This window comes from Clytia hemisphaerica, unplaced genomic scaffold (assembly GCF_902728285.1).
Source record: "Clytia hemisphaerica strain Z4C2 unplaced genomic scaffold, Clytia hemisphaerica genome assembly, whole genome shotgun sequence".
NCBI lineage: Eukaryota > Metazoa > Cnidaria > Hydrozoa > Leptothecata > Clytiidae > Clytia > Clytia hemisphaerica.
This window is the reverse complement of record NW_027103633.1, coordinates 427,223-436,296: the sequence shown is the minus strand read 5'-3', so window position 1 is coordinate 436,296 and position 9,074 is coordinate 427,223. Positions and strand designations below refer to the sequence as shown.

General features: G+C 35.4%; 1 long non-coding RNA gene across 1 annotated transcript in view; it reads right to left on the bottom strand.

Annotated features, from left to right (window-relative positions):
• Positions 1-374: 374 nt before the first annotated feature.
• The window catches only part of LOC136802623 (uncharacterized), a 31,028-nt gene continuing 22,328 nt past the window's right edge, over positions 375-9,074 (bottom strand). Inside the window, exon 3 of the long non-coding RNA XR_010846025.1 lies at positions 375-572. This is a non-coding gene — a long non-coding RNA (uncharacterized lncRNA). The remainder of the gene's footprint in view (positions 573-9,074) is intronic.

The following is a 9,074-nucleotide window of genomic DNA, read 5'->3' as shown; positions in this document are numbered from 1 at the left end:
CAAAAACATGCGAAGTTTTAGACAAAAACAAAGTCGTTATCAGAGTGCAGTGGTCCTGATCATTGTTTCCATCGAATGGGCTAGATCCGAAACTCTTCGATGGGAAATGAAGCCATCATCATGGCTGATTTCCTATCCAAAAGCTTGACCAACTTGGTTCACGCAACAACAGATTTAAAGTAAAATTTATCGTCAGATTTCGAGAATAATGAGCTATATTCAATCCGTCATTATAAATGCAGCGCAAATCATAAAGCTTCCTCTCTAGCCTTCTCAGGGTCTTAAACTCAATGGTCTTGATTAACCGAGATTCTTTTCGACGATGAAATGGCTTACTCATAAAGAAGAAACAAAAAAGTTAAAACAAATCCAAACCTCATCGTCATCTTTGGCACCTATAGAACCAGCGATTCCAAACATTGCAGCTGTTAGTGCCGACAGATCTGTATTCAGGTTTTGTACGCCTGTAGCTGCCGGTTTTGCTCCGTCATCACGGTGAATGAGAGCCTCTAAATGTTCTAAAGTGACTTCCGTTGACATTGTGTGTCTTGTATATTTGTTTGTTGGTGTTTCTAAGAAAAATTTACAATCAAGGTCGTAATATTTGAGAATAGAAAGTCAAAGTCAGTATGCATTATATTTGACACCTGCTTCTCGGTAGGATTTTTTCAGCCAGTGGGGGGTGAAATTAACAAACTGAAACTCGATGGGAATTGATATTCCCATATTTTTTCATGGCCGGGGATTTAAATTCTTTTGTTTTCAAGTCAGAAAATTCAGTGGGGATGGGAAAAGTAGCATAATATTTTGCAGTGAGGATTGGTTCATTTGATTATTTTCAGTGGGGACAAAAATTAAAGGATAATTTTCCACTGAGGACGATATTTTGGCCAATTTTTCCAGTGGAAAGTGTTCCCAGTGGTTCTGTGAGAAGGGGATGTTATTTGTGGAAATCCAAGGCGTCAGGGGTTTCGTTAAAAACCCAGGGACATTAATAAATATGATATATAGGATTACTATTGTTTGCAAAATAAAAAAATGACGAAATATCGAACATTATTTAGTATCTATTCCTATGAGGATGAACCACACAAATCTGAAAACTTCCCAATTTTTGAAATCATCAAAATCCAATACCATTTTTTTGGCAGTGTGAGTTATCTGTTATTTTGGTGGCCACTGTTCCAAAGTTCATTTTGAACTAGTAGGGTCCTTGGTATTTTCCCTTAAAGAGTTGAAATGGAATCTTGTCCAGGAGTTGAAATCTTACCCCTAAATCTTTTGTTATCGAGTATAAAAACATGAGCATTTATGTGATTTTAAAGTGATTAGAGTTGAACAAGCACGTCGCACTGGGCACTTAACTGACAGTATTTTTTCAACTACTTTATCGGTAGAAAATTCTTGGGTAAAAAGTAGCGAAAAAAAATTGGTTGGTGGCTAAATTCTTTTACCGATGAATTTTTTCACAAACGATTATTCTCTTTGACCGACCATTGTTTTTTGCGGACCAACTTTTTTACCTTGAATAATTTTGCTACTTTATTTTTCACATTTTTCTTTTTAAATTGAATATTTTAGAGCTAAATTTTGAGTTTATGTGCTTCTACTTACGACAAAGGATTATGTGGAAAGGATTACCACGAAAACTAAAGGAAATGTCATAACTCCTCAGATTATTGGTGTTGTCCTGCCACGAATTCCCCTGGAAAGCCGTCGTTGCTCTGGTGAAAAATTCGTTGACAAAACGATTCTTCGGCAAAAAGTGACAATTATTTTTGGTAAGTAACGAAATATTTTGCCGACGAATTTTTTCTACCGATAAGGTATTTGGCGGCCATTCTATTTAATAGGAACAGCGAAGAAATCTTTCCTTGGTCGTTAAAAAATTATAATTTTCAAAAACAATAAAAAAGAGACGGAACACCTAAGGAAAAAGTATGCAAAATTTCAGACGAATCCGATCATTTTGAGGTATCCAGCAAGTTGAAAAGTAAATTATACCTTATCGGCCAAAACTTAGTCGGCCCTAAGTGACTAAATTTTGGCTTGGTGACTAAAATTAGGGCCGACTAAAAATTAGGGCCGACTAAGTTTTGGCCGATAAGGTATACATACAGACATGCGTAAAGAGAATTCCTATTATCTACTCCCACCACGGGATTTTACAACAGCCATAAGTGGCTCCAGCCTCCCGCACCATAAGGTTTCAAAACGCCAACAAAAAGTATTACGGATGATAACATCGTCAACTACTAGTGGTTTGATCAAAGTAAAACGGACAGGAAGAAAACAAATGAAAAAAGGGGTCGAGGGAGAAATTCAAACTTTGAAATTGGAAACCAGAGAGCTTTAATAAAACGTCATTAAAAACTCAAAGATGCATCAAAATTTGACGAGCTATTTTAGTAGATAGTGAAATCATATGTTTGAATGAATATTTTAAGAAGAATAAGCTCTTAAAAATCTGTTTTAATTGAAACACGATTTACGTTAAAATAATGATTTTCTAAAAGGAGGAAGTCTTGAGAGCTTGGATGACATATTTTTTTAAATATTTATCTCTTTCAAGCTTCAAATGATTGATGAGTTAAGAAGTTTTTTATAAGAAAATCAAACATATTCTTTTTGGCTGAGTAGCTTTAGCTATCGAGCCTTTCATTAGCATGCTGTCCGTTGTCATTAGCGAGTTTATGTTATCGAGACAAATCGAGGGGGACGGTATAAAGCAAAGTTGTCTCCAAAATCACCGTCCACTTTGCTCGACGACGGCAAAAACACAAAAATACCGTCGTCTGTTTAGGCGATATAGAGCCGTACATCAACTATCGTTTTTGTTTTGTCAATTCACTTACCGTCGCCCTCGATATCCTCCGATACATAAACTCGGTATTGTGTGTGTAATCAGTTACTAGGCCAGGTTCACAGTTCGCTTCTAGTTTCAAGCACAGGCTAGTACATATTGTGAAAAATTTAATTGGCTGAAACATGTCTCTTTAGAACATGATTGGCAGAATAAAAAACAATTAAGATTAAATATTTTGAATTATTTTTTATTGAAGCAAATAAGAGATAGCCGAGTGGTTTAAGGCTTGTACTAGCGACTCCAAGCTCAAATCCTCTCTGTTACTCAAGTCTTGTTCAGTTCATATTTTTATTCGCTGGGCCTTCATGCCCTCTGGACTTCTTGTTTTTACAGGTCTCCCACTCTTGATTTAGCTCTTTTTTTATGAATTTATGACATTTTTTAAAAAAAGTTGATCTTTTCTAAAGAATGACTCAATTAAACTAATAGTGATCGATGGGAAAGTTTGTAAGAAATTTATGAAATTTATGACAAATCTTCAAATTTATGACAATTTATGACATTTTTACAAAATTGATGAAAATTTGTAAAAATCTAGGAATTTATGACAAATGGGAGGCCGTTTAAATATATTTATAAAAATCGAGGTATCAGCAAACATCAACTTTTGCCAACTGGCTGAGAAACAGTACGAGGTTTTGTAGTTTGCGCTATCTACTGCCTTCATGTCTTATAGGCTTTTGTTCTGATCGAACCTCGTGTCTTTCTGCTGTGCAAAATAATCCCAAAGAATTTCTCAAAATTTGCGGGAGTTCTCCTTTCTTTTTTCTTTCTTTCTTTTTATGTATGGTATCTCCCTAAACATATTCATACTTTTGGCATTTCGAAAATATTTAAACTGCCGGATTCGCCCTCCCCAGTTAGTTTAAGGTGGGGCGTACGGGGCAATGTATGCCCGAAGGGCTCGAAGATCTCTTTGGTCGGGCTCACAAAATCACGTTGCGGCCCCGCGCCGCCCGCCGTTTGAAACTGAAAGTTTACGCTTGTTTATTTTAACTATTCCACGCGAACCAAAGGATTGCTCAAGCGCATCACTATGGCGCATATTTAAGGCTTCCTTTTTCTTTAGCCTGAGAAAGTTAGAGATGGCTCTACCCTTCGGCTTGACTCATGGTCGGGGTTCGCGATTTCCAAAATATCGAATAATTTTGCCAAAATTTCCGAAATTCCGTAAAAAAACACTTTCAATTCCGATACCGATTTTTTGGGGTATTTTTCCTCGTTTTGACTAATTTTTCATCAAATTTGATTTTTCATGTATGAATTCCGAAAAAGGGGGACAAAAACTTTATAATACCGAAATTTCGAAGCAAAAATTCATGGATTTTCGAAACCGAAACAATTTCAGAATTCTGAAATACCGAAGTAGGAATTCTGCCCGATTTCCGAAATTCCGAAGAAAAAAGGGTCGATTTCCTCAATTCAGAAATACCGTACGCCCCCCACTTTTAACACATTCAAGTTTAGACAAAAAGAGTTTTCCAACGAGAGCTGAGAATTAGTTCGAATTATAAACGAAAGAAAAGAAAAGAAAAAAGATCTCAGAAAGTATCAATTCTCGCGAGATGCAATAAATTTGCTAAAACTGGCTAAAATTTGCTAAAGTTTCCTCCCCGTGAAAGTAGCTGGTTCATCCCCTAAGATACAAAATCTTCTAAAAGCTACTGCCAAAAATAAGTCCTGTAGACGCTTATACCTCAAACTTAGTAGTCATATATACATAGAACCTTTACAAAATAATATTGAAATTTATGATACATCCTCTTCTCACAGACCCACTGGGAACCCTTCCAACTGGATAAATTGGCCAAAATATCGTCCCCAGTGGAAAATTATACTCTTATTTTTCCCCTCCAAAAATAATCAGTTAGCTGCAAAATATTGTGCTATTTTTTCCATCCCACTGAATTTTCTGACTAGAAAACAATGGAATCTAAATCCCCAGACATAAAAAACCATGGGAATATCAATCCCCAACGAGTTGCGGTCCGTTACTTTTACCCCCAATGGCTGAAATCCCAACAGGTCTGTGGGAAGGGGGTGTTATGATATCAATGAGTCCTCGTCAGTCTATCGTCAGTGAGGAAAGACATACTACTCTTTGTCCTAGGTTTAAGAACTAAAATCAGTGACAAAATACTTGACACAAAAGGAAAATTCACCGGGGTGTTTTGAAACCACAATCGATTTGTAAGTGCTCTAAAGTAGGTTGGAAGGGTAGAGTTTTAACTCTGAGTTTTAACGCTAGACTTAAAACTTAGGACCTTAGAATCTGAGGATCCAAAAGTTCAAAAATGTTCCAGTAGGCCTTGAAATATAGCCTAGAAACCAATAAATCCCTCCCAAATCGAAATAATCGATGAAATCAAGATGAAGGCCTGAAATTGACATTCTCACTCGAACTTCAACTTTCGAAAAATGGTAAATTAGCCAAAAGTGCCAATATATTGTGGCACTGATTGTAGGCGAAGGCTATCACCTGAAACACTAAATTTTTCAGATCAATTCAAAATACTTAAAAATCGTACCTGTCGCCATTAAAATAACTATTTACTACTAAAGCATCCTACGAAACGAAATATGGAAAATTGTATTGGAGGGAAATCTTTAAGTCCACTTTTGATTACTTCTTACAAGACCATCAAAATAGCAAACAACAAAAACTTTGAAACAAAAATATTTTCATTAAGTTGATAGAGGTTTTATTCCTTGAGAGGGACTTAACGAGAATTTCTCAAGATGCAACTCTTTCTTAACATACTGGAAAGTGTTTGCCATTTCCATTTCTAGATAACGAATGAGAGGTTTGGTGTCGAGTCATTTTAATTACTATGGACAACAAAGAGAATCTAACTCCCAGTTTCGAAATTATGCAACGAATGCACCATAGACAAGGGGAAAATAATAAAGAAAGGCTATGGTTAAGTTCATATAATTCTCTTTCCCTTTTTCACTTAAAGACCGGTCTCCACTTTCGCGCGACATGAGCGAAAACTTTTTGAAGTTTTTGTAAGCTCATTGATCGGTTGAAAAACGAAGCAATTCCATTGGTCGAAATTGACATAACGGATGAAAAAAGTAGAACTTCCTTCAACTTTTTGTTCGCGCGAAATTTTTTTATGACGTAATCTTTTCTTCAGGCAAAAAAGGTTAAGAAAAAAACTGTCGCCCATTTCGCGCGAAAGTGGAAACCGGCCTGAAAACTTTATCTAATCTATAACAAATAAAAGAGGCAATTTCGAACGCGGAATATCAAAGGTGACATAAAAAATCTGCATGAAAGCTACAATCATGGTCATAATATTTGAGACTTCAGGATCTTAGGATCCAAAAGTTTAAAAATGGTCCAATAAGCCTTAGAATATCGCCTGGAAGTCTATAAACCCTTCCCAAATTGAAATGTTCGATTAAAATTAACATATAGCCCAAAATCAACTTTCTCGCCCGAACTTTATCTTGAAAAACGCTGAATTCCCAATATATTATGACCATGATTGTAGTCTGTTTTTTACACTCTTAAAAAACCTATGGGTCTAAATCAATGAGCCCGAAGGGCTAAAACGAATCTCCTTGGGAGGATTTGAAGCCAATAAATCCTACCAAAGCGAAGCCCGCCTAGTTTTTGCACGAATACCATATTGAAACTAAAATTTACCGCTAAATTTTGAAAAAAATACAGATAGATTTAATCCGTCGTCAAAAATACGGCGCTTCACTTTTTCTTGGCTGAGAAAGGTTAAAGATTCGCTTCTAGGCCTTATGGCTTATCCTTCATTGGTATGAACCATGCTCTTAAAAAGTGACAGTGATAGGATATTGACGTAGATACTCTTGTCCAACAAATCGGTGGCTTAATCCACGAACCATTTAGTGTGTTTTAGCAATAACTAGAATCCACTTATTACAGTGTTAGTAAACTAAAAGTGATTTTCCATTAAATGAATGAATGAAGGTCTAAGAATTATTTTACAAACATGACATCGAAATAAATTGAAAAAAGAAACATACAAAATTTATTATCCTGAACTCCTTAAAAAAGGACTATGAATTTATAAATTTTCAAAACAAAAAATCGAGGAAAACATAATCAAAACATCCCAGTTGACAGCTATGAGACACAAAGCATATTTGAATGAACATATGGGTTGAGTTTAGAGCTGAGATATTTTTAAGGGTTAATTAACTTTTGTTACTCTATATGAGAGTGCATGTCTATCGTAGCGTATGTAATGAATTTCCAAAGGTATCGGATCAGTTTACTTGCATACAAAACTTTTGTTTGCTGTGATAATTAAAAGATAAGACAGGTAAGGGTCTAGAGTCTACAGAAATGGGAAACCAACATATAGATTTGAAATATCCTATTTTCAAATAATAAAAAATTCGAGTCTAGCTGTTTCAAAAACTAAAAAAAAATCATTTACTACCATGCCACGTAATCGTGCCATTCAGTCTATTAAAAGCCTTAGGTGGACTCCCGTCTAAAGGCTTGGGGACAAGAGAAGTTTTTTTTTCGCGTTGGTGCAATGCAACATACTCCATCCCACCAACCTGAAACGCTTTCTCGTGTCTCCACCTCATTTTTCTTTCTACCAATAAAAGTGAAATCTGACTTTTGTCCCAGGGACAAAATCAGTGTGTCTTTTGGGTATTTCCCTCATTTTTCGTCATATGAAACAAAAAAAGAAACCATGGGACACACACTTTTTTTCTTGTGTTGGTGGGATAGAGCATGTTGCATTGGACCAGCGTGAAACAAGCTAGATGCTGAATGGACCTACATGATGATGAAATTATATAGCAAGTAGAGTAGTAGAAAGTAGAAAAATGAAAACAATCAGTCAGAAAATCTGCAAAAGCGACGATACTCAAAACGGAAAAAAATTGCAAAAAAATCCGAATAAGCCATGTTTTGGGCATTGCTAATACACATCTTTGTGCAAAAAATCAGAAAAAACTAATGATGAAATCTCGAGAAAATACAAGAAAAACCGGTTATTCCAGCATATTTCCGACATTTTCGGGAAAATCTTTTTTTCGAAAATCGAGCTCCTTTACTTTTCGGGAATTACCATTTTCCATCACTGTGCAGAAAATCAGAAAAAACTAAGGATGAAAATTCGAGAAAATGTCAAAAAACCGGTTTTTCCGGCATATTTCCGGCATTTTCGGACGGGAAAAAATGTTTTTCGAAAGTCGGGCTCCGTCACATTTTAGGTATTGACATTTTTCATCAGTGTGCAAAATTTCATAAAAAAATATAAAGTACAGCTCGAGAAATTCAAGAAATACTGTCTTTCCGGCGAAAATAGGTTGTTCCCGCGATTTTTAAATAGTTCCGGCTTCAAAAATCAATTTTATTGAAAATTAAAACATGCTTGATGGTGGGCATTGCTATTAATAATGTTTTTGAATGAAAAAACAATCAATTATAAGGAAAAAGTCCAATGAAAATCCAGAAAAACGGCGATTTCGGGCATATTTCCAGCATTTTCGGCCGAAAAAAATTTTCTCAAAAATAGGACTCGGCCATGTTTTGGGCATTATTAATACGCATCTTAGTTAGAGCAAAAAATCAGAAAAAACTAATGATAAAATCTCGAAAAAATGCCAAAAAACAGGTTTTCCGGCATAGTTCCGGCATTTTCGGCCGTTGGTAAATAGTTGGTAATAGACGAACTGACGGACGGACAGACGAACACGGGTTAATTTATAGGACCTACAAAAAGTCTAAAATATTTGAAACGATTAGCATCAAATACAAATAACTATGAGGGGAATCGAAAGATTATTGGAATATTGGAATACGAGTTCTATCGATGAAAGAAATATATTTTTCAAATGCATTGTTAATCTAGGAGGAAGTGCCCTGATGCCGTGAAAAAGAACAAAAAACTGTTAAAATACCAGATAATAGTTTTGAAAGGATTATAGCACCGAAAACAAATAACTATGAAGGAAATTAGAAAATTACTGGAAAATATTGGAATACTACATGAATGAAAAGAATATTATAATAATACGACTGATTCCCTAAATCCCTAATCACAACCAAAAAATGAAAAACTTCCTCGTCTTAAAAGGTATAAATAGTTGGTAGAATTTCCAGAAAATCATCCTCTTTCAAATTCATCATTTAACAAGAAGAAAACAAAGCAACATCAGAATGAAGATTTGGAAAGTTTTATTACTTTTATCTTTCTTGGCT